Below are 18,177 nucleotides of genomic sequence, written 5' to 3'. Positions count from 1 at the left end.
TTGCCACTACTATTCAGTACTTTGCCACTACTTGTCAGCACTTTGCCACAACTTTTCAGTACTTTGCCACAGTTTTCAGTACTTTGCCTCTACTTTTCAGCACATTGCCACAACTTTTCAGTACTTTGCCACACTTTTCAGCACTTTGCCACTACTTTTCAGTACTTTGCCACTACTTTTCGGCACTTTGCCACAACTTTTCTGTACTTTGCCACGCTTTTCAGTACTTTGCCACGACTTTGCCACAACTGTTCAGTACTTTGCCACACTTTTCAGTACTTTGCCGCACTTTTCAGTATTTTTCCACGACTTTGCCACAACTTTCCAGTACTTTGCCACACTTTTCAGTACTTTGCCACACTTTAGGTACTTTGCCACGACTTTGCCACAACTCTTCAGTACTTTGCCACACTTTTCAGTACTTTGCCGCACTTTTCAGTACTTTTCCACGACTTTGCCACAACTTTCCAGTACTTTGCCACACTTTTCAGCACTTTGCCACTACTTTTCAGCACTTTGTCTCAACTTTTCTGTACTTTGCCACACTTTTCGGGACTTTGCCACTGCTTTCAGTACATTGCCACTACTTTTCATCACTTTGCCACAACTTTTCCGTACTTTGCCACACTTTTCAGCACTTTGCCACTACTTTTCAGTACTTTGCCACTACTTTTCAGTAATTGGCCACACTTTTCAGGACTTTGCCACACTTTTCAGTACTTTGCCACACTTTTCAGCACTTTGGCACTACTTTTCAGTACTTTGCCACCACTTTTCAGTACTTGGCCTGACTTTTCAGCACTTCGCCACAACTTTTCTGTTCTTTGCCACACTTTTCAGTACTTTGCCACGATTTTGCCACAAATTTTCAGTACTTTGCCACAATTTTCAGTACTTTGCCACTACTTTGCCACAACTTTTCAGTACTTTGCCACTACTTTTCATCACTTTGCCACACTTTTCAACACTTTGCCACACTTTTCAGCACTTTGCCACTACTATTCAGTACTTTGCCACTACTTTTCAGCACTTTGCCACAACTTTTCAGTACTTTGCCACACTTTTCAGTACTTTGCCTCTACTTTTCAGCACATTGAAACAACTTTTCAGTACTTTGCCACACTTTTCAGCACTTTGCCACTACTTTTCAGTACTTTGCCACTACTTTTCGGCACTTTGCCACAACTTTTCTGTACTTTGCCACGCTTTTCAGTACTTTGCCACGACTTTGCCACAACTGTTCAGTACTTTGCCACACTTTTCAGTACTTTGCCACGACTTTGCCACAACTTTTTAGTACTTTGCCACACTTTACAGCACTTTGCCACTACCTTTCAGTACTTTGCCACTACTTTTCAGAACTTTGTCACAACTTTTCAGTACTTTGCCACACTTTTCAGTACCTTGCCACACTTTAGGTACTTTGCCACTACTTTTCAGCAGTTTGCCACAACTTTTCTGTAATTTGCCACAACTTTTCAGTACTTTGCAACAACTTTTCAGTACTTTGCCGCACTTTTCAGTACTTTGCCACGACGTTGCCACAACTTTTTAGTACTTTGCCACACTTTACAGCACTTTGCCACTACCTTTCAGTACTTTGCCACTACTTTTCAGAACTTCGTCACAACTTTTCAGTACTTTGCCACACTTTTCAGTACTTTGCCACACTTTTCAGTACTTTGCCGCACTTTTCAGTACTTTTCCACGACTTTGCCACAACTTTCCAGTACTTTGCCACACTTTTCAGCACTTTGTCTCAACTTTTCTGTACTTTGCCAAACTTTTCGGGACTTTGCCACTGCTTTCAGTATATTGCCACTACTTTTCAGCACTTTGCCACAACTTTTCCATACTTTGCCACACTTTTCAGCACTTTGCCACTACTTTTCAGTACTTTGCCACTACTTTTCAGTAATTGGCCACACTTTTCAGGACTTTGCCACACTTTTCAGTACTTTGCCACACTTTTCAGCACTTTGGCACTACTTTTCAGTACTTTGCCACCACTTTTCAGTACTTGGCCACACTTTTCAGCACTTTGCCACAACTTTTCTGTTCTTTGCCACATTTTTCAGTACTTTGCCACGATTTTGCCACAACTTTTCAGTACTTTGCCACACTTTTCAGTACTTTGCCACTACTTTGCCACAACTTTTCAGTACTTTGCCACTACTTTTCATCACTTTGCCACACTTTTCAACACTTTGCCACACTTTTCAGCACTTTGCCACTACTATTCAGTACTTTGCCACTACTTTTCAGCACTTTGCCACAACTTTTCAGTACTTTGCCACACTTTTCAGTACTTTGCCTCTACTTTTCAGCACATTGCCACAACTTTTCAGTACTTTGCCACACTTATCAGCACCTTGCCACTACTTTTCAGTACTTTGCCACTACTTTTCGGCACTTTGCCACAACTTTTCTGTACTTTGCCACGACTTTGCAACAACTGTTCAGTACTTTGCCACACTATTCAGTACTTTGCCTCTACTTTTCAGCACTTGCCACAACTTTTCAGTACTTTGCCACGACTTTGCCACAACTGTTCAGTACTTTGCCACACTATTCAGTACTTTGCCTCTACTTTTCAGCACTTGCCACAACTTTTCAGTACTTTGCCACTCTTTTCAGTACTTTGCCACGACTTTGCCACAACTTTTTAGTACTTTGCCACACTTTACAGCACTTTGCCACTACCTTTCAGTACTTTGCCACTACTTTTCAGAACTTTGTCACAACTTTTCAGTACTTTGCCACACTTTTCAGTACTTTGCCACACTTTAGGTACTTTGCCACTACTTTTCAGCAGTTTGCCACAACTTTTCTGTAATTTGCCACAACTTTTCAGTACTTTGCAACAACTTTTCAGTACTTTGCCACACTTTTCAGTACTTTGCCACGACGTTGCCACAACTTTTCAGTACTTTGCCACTACTTTTCATCACTTTGCCACACTTTTCAACACTTTGCCACACTTTTCAGCACTTTGCCACTACTATTCATTAGTTTGCCACTACTTTTCAGCACTTTGCCACAACTTTTCAGTACTTTGCCACACTTTTCAGTACTTTGCCTCTACTTTTCAGCACTTTGCCACAACTTTTCAGTACGTTGCCACAAATTTCAGCACTTTGCCACTATTTTCAGTACTTTGCCACTACTTTTCAGCACTTTGCCACAACTTTTCAGTAATTTGCAACAACTTTTCAGTACTTTGCCACACTTTTCAGTACTTTGCCACGACGTTGCCACAACTTTTCAGTACTTTGCCACACTTTTCAGTACTTTGCCACACTTTTCAGTACTTTGCCACACTTTTCAGTACTTTTCCACGTCTTTGCCACAACTTTTCCGTATTTTGCCACACTTTTAAGCACTTTGCCACAACATTTCACTACTTTGCCATGACTTTGCCACAACTTTTCTGTACTTTGCCACACTTTTCAATACTTTGCCACGACTTTGGCACAACTTTGCAGTACTTTGCCACCTTTTTCAGTACTTTGCAACTGCTTTTCAGTACTTTGCCACTAATTTTCAGCACATTGCCACAACTTTTCAGTACTTTGCCACACTTTTCAGCACTTTGCCACTACTTTTCAGTACTTTGCCACTACTTTTCGGCACTTTGCCACAACTTTTCTGTACTTTGCCACGCTTTTCAGTACTTTGCCACGAATTTGTTACAACTGTTCAGTACTTTGCCACACTTTTCAGTACTTTGCCTCTACTTTTCAGCACTTGCCACAACTTTTCAGTACTTTGCCACTCTTTTCAGTACTTTGCCACGACTTTGCCACAACTTTTTAGTACTTTGCCACACTTTACAGCACTTTGCCACTACCTTTCAGTACTTTGCCACTACTTTTCAGAACTTTGTCACAACTTTTCAGTACTTTGCCACACTTTTCAGTACTTTGCCACACTTTAGGTACTTTGCCACGACTTTGCCACAACTTTTCAGTACTTTGCCACACTTTTCAGTACTTTGCCACACTTTTCAGTACTTTTCCACGACTTTGCCACAACTTTTCAGTACTTTGCCACACTTTTCAGCACTTTGCCACAACATTTAAGTACTTTGCCATGATTTTGCCACAACTTTTCAGTACTTTACCACACTTTTCATTACTTTACCACTACTTTTCAGCACTTTGTCACAACTTTTCTGTACTTTGCCACACTTTTCGGGACTTTGCCACTGCTTTCAGTACATTGCCACTACTTTTCAGCACTTTGCCACAACTTTTCCGTACTTTGCCACATTTTTCAGTACTTTGCCACGACTTTGCCACAACTTTTCACTACTTTGCCACGCTTTTCAGCACTTCGCCACTGCCTTTCAGTACTTTGCCATAACTTTTCAGTACTTTGCAACTACTTTTCAGCACTTTGCCACAACTTTTCAGCACTTTGCCACACTTTTCAGCACTTTGCCACTACTTTTCAGTACTTTGCCACTACTTTTCAGCACTTTGCCACAACTTTTCAGTAATTTGCCACTACTTTGCCACAACTTTTCAGTACTTTGCCACTACTTTTCATCACTTTGCCACACTTTTCAACACTTTGCCACACTTTTCAGCACTTTGCCACTACTATTCAGTACTTTGCCACTACTTTCAGCACTTTGCCACAACTTTTCAGTACTTTGCCACACTTTTCAGTACTTTGCCTCTACTTTTCAGCACATTGCCACAACTTTTCAGTACTTTGCCACACTTTTCAGCACTTTGCCACTACTTTCCAGTACTTTGCCACTACTTTTCGGCACGTTGCCACAACTTTTCTGTACTTTGCCACGCTTTTCAGTACTTTGCCACGACTTTGCCACAACTGTTCAGTACTTTGCCACACTTTTCAGTACTTTGCCTCTACTTTTCAGCACTTGCCACAACTTTTCAGTACTTTGCCACTCTTTTCAGTACTTTGCCACGACTTTGCCACAACTTTTTAGTACTTTGCCACACTTTACAGCACTTTGCCACTACCTTTCAGTACTTTGCCACTACTTTTCAGAACTTTGTCACAACTTTTCAGTACTTTGCCACACTTTTCATTACTTTGCCACACTTTAGGTACTTTGCCACGACTTTGCCACAACTTTTCAGTACTTTGCCACACTTTTCAGTACTTTGCCACACTTTTCAGTACTTTTCCACGACTTTGCCACAACTTTTCAGTACTTTGCCACACTTTTCAGCACTTTGCCACAACATTTAAGTACTTTGCCATGATTTTGCCACAACTTTTCAGTACTTTGCCACACTTTTCATTACTTTACCACTACTTTTCAGCACTTTGTCACAACTTTTCTGTACTTTGTCACACTTTTCGGGACTTTGCCACTGCTTTCAGTACATTGCCACTACTTTTCAGCACTTTGCCACAACTTTTCCGTACTTTGCCACACTTTTCAGCACTTTGCCACTACTTTTCCGTACTTTGCCACTACTTTTCAGTACTTGGCCACACTTTTCAGGACGTTGCCACACTTTTCAGTACTTTGCCACACTTTTCAGCACTTTGGCACTACTTTTCAGTACTTTGCCACCACTTTTCAGTACTTGGCCACACTTTTCAGCACTTTGCCACAACTTTTCTGTTCTTTGCCACACCTTTCAGTACTTTGCCACGACTTTGCCACAACTTTTCACTACTTTGCCACGCTTTTCAGCACTTTGCCACAACTTTTCAGTACTTTGCCATACTTTTCAGCACTTTGCCACTACTTTTCAGTACTTTGCCACTACTTTTCAGCACTTTGCCACAACTTTTCATTACTTTGCAACAACTTTTCAGTACTTTGCCACACTTCAGTACTTTGCCACGACGTTGCCACAACTTTTCAGTACTTTGCCACACTTTTCAGTACTTTGCCACACTTTTCAGTACTTTTCCACGACTTTGCCACAACTTTTCCGTATTTTGCCACACTTTTCATCACTTTGCCACAACATTTCAGTACTTTGCCATGACTTTGCCACAACTTGTCAGTACTTTGCCACACTTTTCATCACTTTGCCACTACTTTTCAGCACTTTGTCACAACTTTTCTGTACTTTGCCTCACTTTTCAGCACTTTGCCACTACTTTTCAGTACTTTGCCACGACTTTGGCACAACTTTGCAGTACTTTGCCACCTTTTTCAGTACTTTGCAACTGCTTTTCATTACTTTGCCACTAATTTTCAGCACATTGCCACAACTTTTCAGTACTTTGCCACACTTTTCAGCACTTTGCCACTACTTTTCAGTACTTTGCCACTACTTTTCGGCACTTTGCCACTGCTTTCAGTACATTGCCACTACTTTTCAGCACTTTGCCACAACTTTTCCGTACTTTGCCACACTTTTCAGCACTTTGCCACTACTTTTCAGTACTTTGCCACTACTTTTCAGTACGTGGCCACACTTTTCAGGACTTTGCCACAACTTTTCTGTTCTTTGCCACACTTTTCAGTACTTTGCCACGATTTTGCCACAACTTTTCAGTACTTTGCCACAACTTTTCCGTACTTTGCCACACTTTTCAGCACTTTGTCACTACTTTTCAGTACTTTGCCACTACTTTTCAGTACTTGGCCACACTTTTCAGGACTTTGCCACACTTTTCAGTACTTTGCCACACTTTTCAGCACTTTGGCACTACTTTTCAGTACTTTGCCACCACTTTTCAGTACTTGGCCACACTTTTCAGCACTTTGCCACAACTTTTCTGTTCTTTGCCACTACTTTTCATCACTTTGCCACACTTTTCAACACTTTGCCACACTTTTCAGTACTTTGCCACGACTTTGTCACAATTTTTTCACTACTTTGCCACGCTTTTCAGCACTTCGCCACTGCCTTTCAGTACTTTGCCATAACTTTTCAGTACTTTGCAACTACTTTTCAGCACTTTGCCACAACTTTTCAGCACTTTGCCACACTTTTCAGCACTTTGCCACTACTTTTCAGTACTTTGCCACTACTTTTCAGCACTTTGCCACAACTTTTCAGTAATTTGCCACTACTTTGCCACAACTTTTCAGTACTTTGCCACTACTTTTCATCACTTTGCCACACTTTTCAACACTTTGCCACACTTTTCAGCACTTTGCCACTACTATTCAGTACTTTGCCACTACTTTTCAGCACTTTGCCACAACTTTTCAGTACTTTGCCACACTTTTCAGTACTTTGTCTCTACTTTTCAGCACATTGCCACAACTTTTCAGTACTTTGCCACACTTTTCAGCACTTTGCCACTACATTTCAGTACTTTGCCACTACTTTTCGGCACGTTGCCACAACTTTTCTGTACTTTGCCACGCTTTTCAGTACTTTGCCACGACTTTGCCACAACTGTTCAGTACTTTGCCACCACACTTTTCAGTACTTTGCCTCTACTTTTCAGCACTTGCCACAACTTTTCAGTACTTTGCCACTCTTTTCAGTACTTTGCCACGACTTTGCCACAACTTTTTAGTACTTTGCCACACTTTACAGCACTTTGCCACTACCTTTCAGTACTTTGCCACTACTTTTCAGAACTTTGTCACAACTTTTCAGTACTTTGCCACACTTTTCATTACTTTGCCACACTTTAGGTACTTTGCCACGACTTTGCCACAACTTTTCAGTACTTTGCCACACTTTTCAGTACTTTGCCACACTTTTCAGTACTTTTCCACGACTTTGCCACAACTTTTCAGTACTTTGCCACACTTTTCAGCACTTTGCCACAACATTTAAGTACTTTGCCATGATTTTGCCACAACTTTTCAGTACTTTGCCACACTTTTCGATACTTTACCACTACTTTTCAGTACTTTGCCACACTTTTCAGCACTTTGGCACGACTTTTCAGTACTTTGCCACCACTTTTCAGTACTTGGCCACACTTTTCAGCACTTTGCCACAACTTTTCTGTTCTTTGCCACACTTTTCAGTACTTTGCCACGACTTTGCCACAACTTTTCACTACTTTGCCACGCTTTTCAGCACTTTGCCACAACTTTTCAGTACTTTGCCATAGTTTTCAGCACTTTGCCACTACTTTTCAGTACTTTGCCACTACTTTTCAGCACTTTGCCACAACTTTTCATTACTTTGCAGCAACTTTTCAGTACTTTGCCACACTTTTCAGTACTTTGCCACGACGTTGCCACAACTTGTCAGTACTTTGCCACACTTTTCAGTACTTTGCCACACTTTTCAGTACTTTTCCACGACTTTGCCACAACTTTTCCGTATTTTGCCACACTTTTCAGCACTTTGCCACAACATTTCAGTACTTTGCCATGACTTTGCCACTACTTTTCCGTACTTTGCCACTACTTTTCAGTACTTGGCCACACTTTTCAGGACGTTGCCACACTTTTCAGTACTTTGCCACACTTTTCAGCACTTTGGCACTACTTTTCAGTACTTTGCCACCACTTTTCAGTACTTGGCCACACTTTTCAGCACTTTGCCACAACTTTTCTGTTCTTTGCCACACCTTTCAGTACTTTGCCACGACTTTGCCACAACTTTTCACTACTTTGCCACGCTTTTCAGCACTTTGCCACAACTTTTCAGTACTTTGCCATACTTTTCAGCACTTTGCCACTACTTTTCAGTACTTTGCCACTACTTTTCAGCACTTTGCCACAACTTTTCATTACTTTGCAACAACTTTTCAGTACTTTGCCACACTTTTCAGTACTTTGCCACGACGTTGCCATAACTTTTCAGTACTTTGCCACACTTTTCAGTACTTTGCCACACTTTTCAGTACTTTTCCACGACTTTGCCACAACTTTTCCGTATTTTGCCACACTTTTCAGCACTTTGCCACAACATTTCAGTACTTTGCCATGACTTTGCCACAACTTGTCAGTTCTTTGCCACACTTTTCATCACTTTGCCACTACTTTTCAGCACTTTGTCACAACTTTTCTGTACTTTGCCTCACTTTTCACTACTTTGCCACGACTTTGGCACAACTTTGCAGTACTTTGCCACCTTTTTCAGTACTTTGCAACTGCTTTTCATTACTTTGCCACTAATTTTCAGCACATTGCCACAACTTTTCAGTACTTTGCCACACTTTTCAGCACTTTGCCACTACTTTTCAGTACTTTGCCACTACTTTTCGGCACTTTGCCACTGCTTTCAGTACATTGCCACTACTTTTCAGCACTTTGCCACAACTTTTCCGTACTTTGCCACACTTTTCAGCACTTTGCCACTACTTTTCAGTACTTTGCCACTACTTTTCAGTACGTGGCCACACTTTTCAGGACTTTGCCACAACTTTTCTGTTCTTTGCCACACTTTTCAGTACTTTGCCACGATTTTGCCACAACTTTTCAGTACTTTGCCACAACTTTTCCGTACTTTGCCACACTTTTCAGCACTTTGTCACTACTTTTCAGTACTTTGCCACTACTTTTCAGTACTTGGCCACACTTTTCAGGACTTTGCCACACTTTTCAGTACTTTGCCACACTTTTCAGCACTTTGGCACTACTTTTCAGTACTTTGCCACCACTTTTCAGTACTTGGCCACACTTTTCAGCACTTTGCCACAACTTTTCTGTTCTTTGCCACTACTTTTCATCACTTTGCCACACTTTTCAACACTTTGCCACACTTTTCAGTACTTTGCCACGACTTTGTCACAATTTTTTCACTACTTTGCCACGCTTTTCAGCACTTCGCCACTGCCTTTCAGTACTTTGCCATAACTTTTCAGTACTTTGCAACTACTTTTCAGCACTTTGCCACAACTTTTCAGCACTTTGCCACACTTTTCAGCACTTTGCCACTACTTTTCAGTACTTTGCCACTACTTTTCAGCACTTTGCCACAACTTTTCAGTAATTTGCCACTACTTTGCCACAACTTTTCAGTACTTTGCCACTACTTTTCATCACTTTGCCACACTTTTCAACACTTTGCCACACTTTTCAGCACTTTGCCACTACTATTCAGTACTTTGCCACTACTTTTCAGCACTTTGCCACAACTTTTCAGTACTTTGCCACACTTTTCAGTACTTTGCCTCTACTTTTCAGCACATTGCCACAACTTTTCAGTACTTTGCCACACTTTTCAGCACTTTGCCACTACATTTCAGTACTTTGCCACTACTTTTCGGCACGTTGCCACAACTTTTCTGTACTTTGCCACGCTTTTCAGTACTTTGCCACGACTTTGCCACAACTGTTCAGTACTTTGCCACCACACTTTTCAGTACTTTGCCTCTACTTTTCAGCACTTGCCACAACTTTTCAGTACTTTGCCACTCTTTTCAGTACTTTGCCACGACTTTGCCACAACTTTTTAGTACTTTGCCACACTTTACAGCACTTTGCCACTACCTTTCAGTACTTTGCCACTACTTTTCAGAACTTTGTCACAACTTTTCAGTACTTTGCCACACTTTTCATTACTTTGCCACACTTTAGGTACTTTGCCACGACTTTGCCACAACTTTTCAGTACTTTGCCACACTTTTCAGTACTTTGCCACACTTTTCAGTACTTTTCCACGACTTTGCCTCAACTTTTCAGTACTTTGCCACACTTTTCAGCACTTTGCCACAACATTTAAGTACTTTGCCATGATTTTGCCACAACTTTTCAGTACTTTGCCACACTTTTCGATACTTTACCACTACTTTTCAGCACTTTGTCACAACTTTTCTGTACTTTGCCACACTTTTCGGGACTTTGCCACTGCTTTCAGTACATTGCCACTACTTTTCAGCACTTTGCCACAACTTTTCCGTACTTTGCCACACTTTTCAGCACTTTGCCACTACTTTTCCGTACTTTGCCACTACTTTTCAGTACTTGGCCACACTTTTCAGGACGTTGCCGCACTTTTCAGTACTTTGCCACACTTTTCAGCACTTTGGCACGACTTTTCAGTACTTTGCCACCACTTTTCAGTACTTGGCCACACTTTTCAGCACTTTGCCACAACTTTTCTGTTCTTTGCCACACTTTTCAGTACTTTGCCACGACTTTGCCACAACTTTTCACTACTTTGCCACGCTTTTCAGCACTTTGCCACAACTTTTCAGTACTTTGCCATAGTTTTCAGCACTTTGCCACTACTTTTCAGTACTTTGCCACTACTTTTCAGCACTTTGCCACAACTTTTCATTACTTTGCAGCAACTTTTCAGTACTTTGCCACACTTTTCAGTACTTTGCCACGACGTTGCCACAACTTGTCAGTACTTTGCCACACTTTTCAGTACTTTGCCACACTTTTCAGTACTTTTCCACGACTTTGCCACAACTTTTCCGTATTTTGCCACACTTTTCAGCACTTTGCCACAACATTTCAGTACTTTGCCATGACTTTGCCACAACTTTTCTGTACTTTGCCTCACTTTTCACTACTTTGCCACGACTTTGGCACAACTTTGCAGTACTTTGCCACCTTTTTCAGTACTTTGCAACTGCTTTTCAGTACTTTGCCACTAATTTTCAGCACATTGCCACAACTTTTCAGTACTTTGCCACACTTTTCAGCACTTTGCCACTACTTTTCAGTATTTTGCCACTACTTTTCGGCACTTTGCCCCTGCTTTCAGTACATTGCCACTACTTTTCAGCACTTTGCCACAACTTTTCCGTACTTTGCCACACTTTTCAGCACTTTGCCACTACTTTTCAGTACTTTGCCACTACTTTTCGGTACGTGGCCACACTTTTCAGGACTTTGCCACACTTTTCAATACTTTGCCACACTTTTCAGCACTTTGGCACTACTTTTCAGTACTTTGCCACCACTTTTCAGTACTTGGCAACACTTTTCAGTACTTTGCCACAACTTTTCTGTTCTTTGCCACACTTTTCAGTACTTTGCCACGATTTTGCCACAACTTTTCAGTACTTTGCCACACTTTTCAGTACTTTGCCACTACTTTGCCACAACTTTTCAGTACTTTGCCACTACTTTTCATCACTTTGCCACATTTTCAACACTTTGCCACACTTTTCAGCACTTTGCCACTACTATTCAGTAGTTTGCCACTACTTTTCAGCACTTTGCCACAACTTTTCAGTACTTTGCCACACTTTTCAGTACTTTGCCTCTACTTTTCAGCACATTGCCACAACTTTTCAGTACTTTGCCACACTTTTCAGCACTTTGCCACTACTTTTCAGTACTTTGCCACTACTTTTCGGCACTTTGCCACAACTTTTCTGTACTTTGCCACGCTTTTCAGTACTTTGCCACGACTTTGCCACAACTGTTCAGTACTTTGCCACACTTTTCAGTACTTTGCCTCTACTTTTCAGCACTTGCCACAACTTTTCAGTACTTTGCCACTCTTTTCAGTACTTTGCCACGACTTTGCCACAACTTTTTAGTACTTTGCCACACTTTACAGCACTTTGCCACTACCTTTCAGTACTTTGCCACTACTTTTCAGAACTTTGTCACAACTTTTCAGTACTTTGCCACACTTTTCAGTACTTTGCCACACTTTAGGTACTTTGCCACGACTTTGCCACAACTTTTCAGTACTTTGCCACAACATTTCAGTACTTTGCCATGACTTTGCCACAACTTTTCTGTACTTTGCCTCACTTTTCACTACTTTGCCACGACTTTGGCACAACTTTGCAGTACTTTGCCACCTTTTTCAGTACTTTGCAACTGCTTTTCAGTACTTTGCCACTAATTTTCAGCACATTGCCACAACTTTTCAGTACTTTGCCACACTTTTCAGCACTTTGCCACTACTTTTCAGTATTTTGCCACTACTTTTCGGCACTTTGCCCCTGCTTTCAGTACATTGCCACTACTTTTCAGCACTTTGCCACAACTTTTCCGTACTTTGCCACACTTTTCAGCACTTTGCCACTACTTTTCAGTACTTTGCCACTACTTTTCGGTACGTGGCCACACTTTTCAGGACTTTGCCACACTTTTCAATACTTTGCCACACTTTTCAGCACTTTGGCACTACTTTTCAGTACTTTGCCACCACTTTTCAGTACTTGGCAACACTTTTCAGTACTTTGCCACAACTTTTCTGTTCTTTGCCACACTTTTCAGTACTTTGCCACGATTTTGCCACAACTTTTCAGTACTTTGCCACACTTTTCAGTACTTTGCCACTACTTTGCCACAACTTTTCAGTACTTTGCCACTACTTTTCATCACTTTGCCACATTTTCAACACTTTGCCACACTTTTCAGCACTTTGCCACTACTATTCAGTAGTTTGCCACTACTTTTCAGCACTTTGCCACAACTTTTCAGTACTTTGCCACACTTTTCAGTACTTTGCCTCTACTTTTCAGCACATTGCCACAACTTTTCAGTACTTTGCCACACTTTTCAGCACTTTGCCACTACTTTTCAGTACTTTGCCACTACTTTTCGGCACTTTGCCACAACTTTTCTGTACTTTGCCACGCTTTTCAGTACTTTGCCACGACTTTGCCACAACTGTTCAGTACTTTGCCACACTTTTCAGTACTTTGCCTCTACTTTTCAGCACTTGCCACAACTTTTCAGTACTTTGCCACTCTTTTCAGTACTTTGCCACGACTTTGCCACAACTTTTTAGTACTTTGCCACACTTTACAGCACTTTGCCACTACATTTCAGTACTTTGCCACTACTTTTCAGAACTTTGTCACAACTTTTCAGTACTTTGCCACACTTTTCAGTACTTTGCCACACTTTAGGTACTTTGCCACGACTTTGCCACAACTTTTCAGTACTTTGCCACACTTTTCAGTACTTTGCCACACTTTTCAGTACTTTTCCACGACTTTGAAACAACTTTTCATTACTTTGCCACACTTTTCAGCACTTTGCCACAACATTTAAGTACTTTGCCATGATTTTGCCAACACTTTTCATTACTTTACCACTACTTTTCAGCACTTTGTCACAACTTGTCTGTACTTTGCCACACTTTTCGGGACTTTGCCACTGCTTTCAGTACATTGCCTCTACTTTTCAGCACTTTGCCACAACTTTTCCGTACTTTGCCACACTTTTCAGCACTTTGCCACTACTTTTCCGTACTTTGCCACTACTTTTCAGTACTTGGCCACACTTTTCAGGACTTTGCCACACTTTTCAGTACTTTGCCACACTTTTCAGCACTTTGGCACTACTTTTCAGTACTTTGCCACCACTTTTCCGTACTTGGCCACACTTTTCAGCACTTTGCCACAACTGTTCTGTTCTTTGCCACACTTTTCAGTACTTTGCCACTACTTTGCCACAACTTTTCACTACTTTGCCACGCTTTTCAGCACTTCGCCACTGCCTTTCAGTACTTTGCCATAACTTTTCAGTACTTTGCAACTACTTTTCAGCACTTTGCCACAACTTTTCAGTACTTTGCCATCATTTTCAGCACTTTGCCACTACTTTTCTGTACTTTGCCACTACTTTGCAACAACTTTTCAGTACTTTGCCACACTTTTCAGTACTTTGTCACGACGTTGCCACAACTTTTCAGTACTTTGCCACACTTTTCAGTACTTTGCCACACTTTTCAGTACTTTTCACGACTTTGCCACAACTTTTCCGTATTTTGCCACACTTTTCAGCACTTTGCCACAACATTTCAGTACTTTGCCATGACTTTGCCACAACTTGTCAGTACTTTGCCACACTTTTCATCACTTTGCCACTACTTTTCAGCACTTTGTCACAACTTTTCTGTACTTTGCCACACTTTTCACTACTTTGCCACGACTTTGGCACAACTTTGCAGTACTTTGCCACCTTTTTCAGTACTTTGCAACTGCTTTTCAGTACTTTGCCACTAATTTTCAGCACATTGCCACAACTTTTCAGTACTTTGCCACACTTTTCAGCACTTTGCCACTACTTTTCAGTACTTTGCCACTACTTTTCGGCACTTTGCCACAACTTTTCTGTACTTTGCCACGCTTTTCAGTACTTTGCCACGACTTTGCCACAACTGTTCAGTACTTTGCCACACTTTTCAGTACTTTGCCTCTACTTTTCAGCACTTGCCACAACTTTTCAGTACTTTGCCACTCTTTTCAGTACTTTGCCACGACTTTGCCACAACTTTTTAGTACTTTGCCACACTTTACAGCACTTTGCCACTACCTTTCAGTACTTTGCCACTACTTTTCAGAACTTTGTCACAACTTTTCAGTACTTTGCCACACTTTTCAGTACTTTGCCATGATTTAGGTACTTTGCCACGACTTTGCCACAACTGTTCAGTACTTTGCCACACTTTTCAGTACTTTGCCACACTTTTCAGTACTTTTCCACGACTTTGCCACAACTTTTCAGTACTTTGCCACACTTTTTAGCACTTTGCCACAACATTTAAGTACTTTGCCATGATTTTGCCACAACTTTTCAGTACTTTGCCACACTTTTCATTAATTTACCACTACTTTTCAGCACTTTGTCACAACTTTTCTGTACTTTGCCACACTTTTCGGGACTTTGCCACTGCTTTCTGTACATTGCCACTACTTTTCAGCACTTTGCCACAACTTTTCCGTACTTTGCCACACTTTTCAACACTTTGCCACCACTTTTCAGTAATTTTCCACTACTTTTCAGTACATGGCCACACTTTTCAGCACTTTGCCACAACTTTTCTGTTCTTTGCCACACTTTTCAGTACTTTGCCACGACTTTGCCACAACTTTTCAGTACTTTGCCACACTTTTCAGTAATTTGCCACTACTTTGCCAAAACTTTTCAGTACTTTGCCACTACTTTTCATCACTTTGCCACACTATTCAACACTTTGCCACTACTATTCAGTACTTTGCCACTACTTTTCAGCACATTGCCACAACTTTTCAGTACTTTGCCACGCTTTTCAGTACTTTGCCTCTACTTTTCAGCACATTGCCACAACTTTTCAGTACTTTGCCACACTTTTCAGCACTTTGCCACTACTTTTCAGTACTTTGCCACTACTTGTCGGCACTTTGCCACAACTTTTCTGTACTTTGCCATACTTTTCAGCACTTTGCCTTTACTTTTCTGTACTTTGCCACTACTTTGCAACAACTTTTCAGTACTTTGCCACACTTTTCAGTACTTTGCCACGACGTTGCCACAACTTTTCAGTAGTTTGCCACACTTTTCAGTACTTTGCCACACTTTTCAGTACTTTTCCACGACTTTGCCACAACTTTTCCGTATTTTGCCACACTTTTCAGTACTTTGCCATGACTTTGCCACAACTTGTCAGTACTTTGCCACACTTTTCATCACTTTGCCACTACTTTTCAGCACTTTGTCACAACTTTTCTGTACTTTGCCACACTTTTCACTACTTTGCCACGACTTTGGCACAACTTTGCAGTACTTTGCCAACTTTTTCAGTACTTTGCAACTGCTTTTCAGTACTTTGCACTAATTTTCAGCACATTGCCACAACTTTTCAGTACTTTGCCACACTTTTCAGCACTTTGCCACTACTTTTCAGTAATTTGCCACTACTTTTCGGCACTTTGCCACAACTTTTCTGTACTTTGCCACGCTTTTCAGTACTTTGCCACGACTTTGCCACAACTGTTCAGTACTTTGCCACACTTTTCAGTACTTTGCCTCCACTTTTCAGCACTTGCCACAACTTTTCAGTACTTTGCCACTCTTTTCAGTACTTTGCCACGACTTTGCCACAACTTTTTAGTACTTTGCCACACTTTACAGCACTTTGCCAATACCTTTCAGTACTTTGCCACTACTTTTCAGAACTTTGTCACAACTTTTCAGTACTTTGCCACACTTTTCAGTACTTTGCCACACTTTTCAGTACTTTTCCACGACTTTGCCACAACTTTTCAGTACTTTGCCACACTTTTCAGTACTTTGCCACACTTTTCAGTACTTTTCCACGACTTTGCCACAACTTTTCAGTACTTTGCCACACTCTTCAGCACTTTGCCACAACATTTAAGTACTTTGCCATGATTTAGCCACAACTTTTCAGTACTTTGCCACACTTTTCAGTACTTTGCCACACTTTTCAGTACTTTGCCACGACGTTGTCACAACTTTTCAGTAATTTGCCACACTTTTCAGTACTTTGCCACACTTTTCAGTACTTTTCCACGACTTTGCCACAACTTTTCCGTATTTTGCCACACTTTTCAGTACTTTGCCATGACTTTGCCACAACTTGTCAGTACTTTGCCACACTTTTCATCACTTTGCCACTACTTTTCAGCACTTTGTCACAACTTTTCTGTACTTTGCCACACTTTTCACTACTTTGCCACGACTTTGGCACAACTTTGCAGTACTTTGCCAACTTTTTCAGTACTTTGCAACTGCTTTTCAGTACTTTGCACTAATTTTCAGCACATTGCCACAACTTTTCAGTACTTTGCCACACTTTTCAGCACTTTGCCACTACTTTTCAGTACTTTGCCACTACTTTTCGGCACTTTGCCACAACTTTTCTGTACTTTGCCACGCTTTTCAGTACTTTGCCACGACTTTGCCACAACTGTTCAGTACTTTGCCACACTTTTCAGTACTTTGCCTCCACTTTTCAGCACTTGCCACAACTTTTCAGTACTTTGCCACTCTTTTCAGTACTTTGCCACGACTTTGCCACAACTTTTTAGTACTTTGCCACACTTTACAGCACTTTGCCAATACCTTTCAGTACTTTGCCACTACTTTTCAGAACTTTGTCACAACTTTTCAGTACTTTGCCACACTTTTCAGTACTTTGCCACACTTTTCAGTACTTTTCCACGACTTTGCCACAACTTTTCAGTACTTTGCCACACTTTTCAGTACTTTGCCACACTTTTCAGTACTTTTCCACGACTTTGCCACAACTTTTCAGTACTTTGCCACACTCTTCAGCACTTTGCCACAACATTTAAGTACTTTGCCATGATTTAGCCACAACTTTTCAGTACTTTGCCACACTTTTCATTACTTTACCACTACTTTTCAGCACTTTGTCACAACTTTTCTGTACTTTGCCACACTTTTCGGGACTTTGCCACTGCTTTCTGTACATTGCCACTACTTTTCAGCACTTTGCCACAACTTTTCCGTACTTTGCCACACTTTTCAACACTTTGCCACTACTTTTCAGTAATTTTCCACTACTTTTCAGTACTTGGCCACACTTTTCAGGACTTTGCCACACTTTTCAGTACTTTGCCACACTTTTCAGCACTTTG

The sequence above is a fragment of the Saccoglossus kowalevskii genome, unplaced genomic scaffold (assembly GCF_978046115.1).
Source record: "Saccoglossus kowalevskii unplaced genomic scaffold, keSacKowa6.1 SCAFFOLD_24, whole genome shotgun sequence".
NCBI classification, from domain to species: domain Eukaryota; kingdom Metazoa; phylum Hemichordata; class Enteropneusta; family Harrimaniidae; genus Saccoglossus; species Saccoglossus kowalevskii.
Note: the sequence above shows the minus strand (reverse complement) of the source record.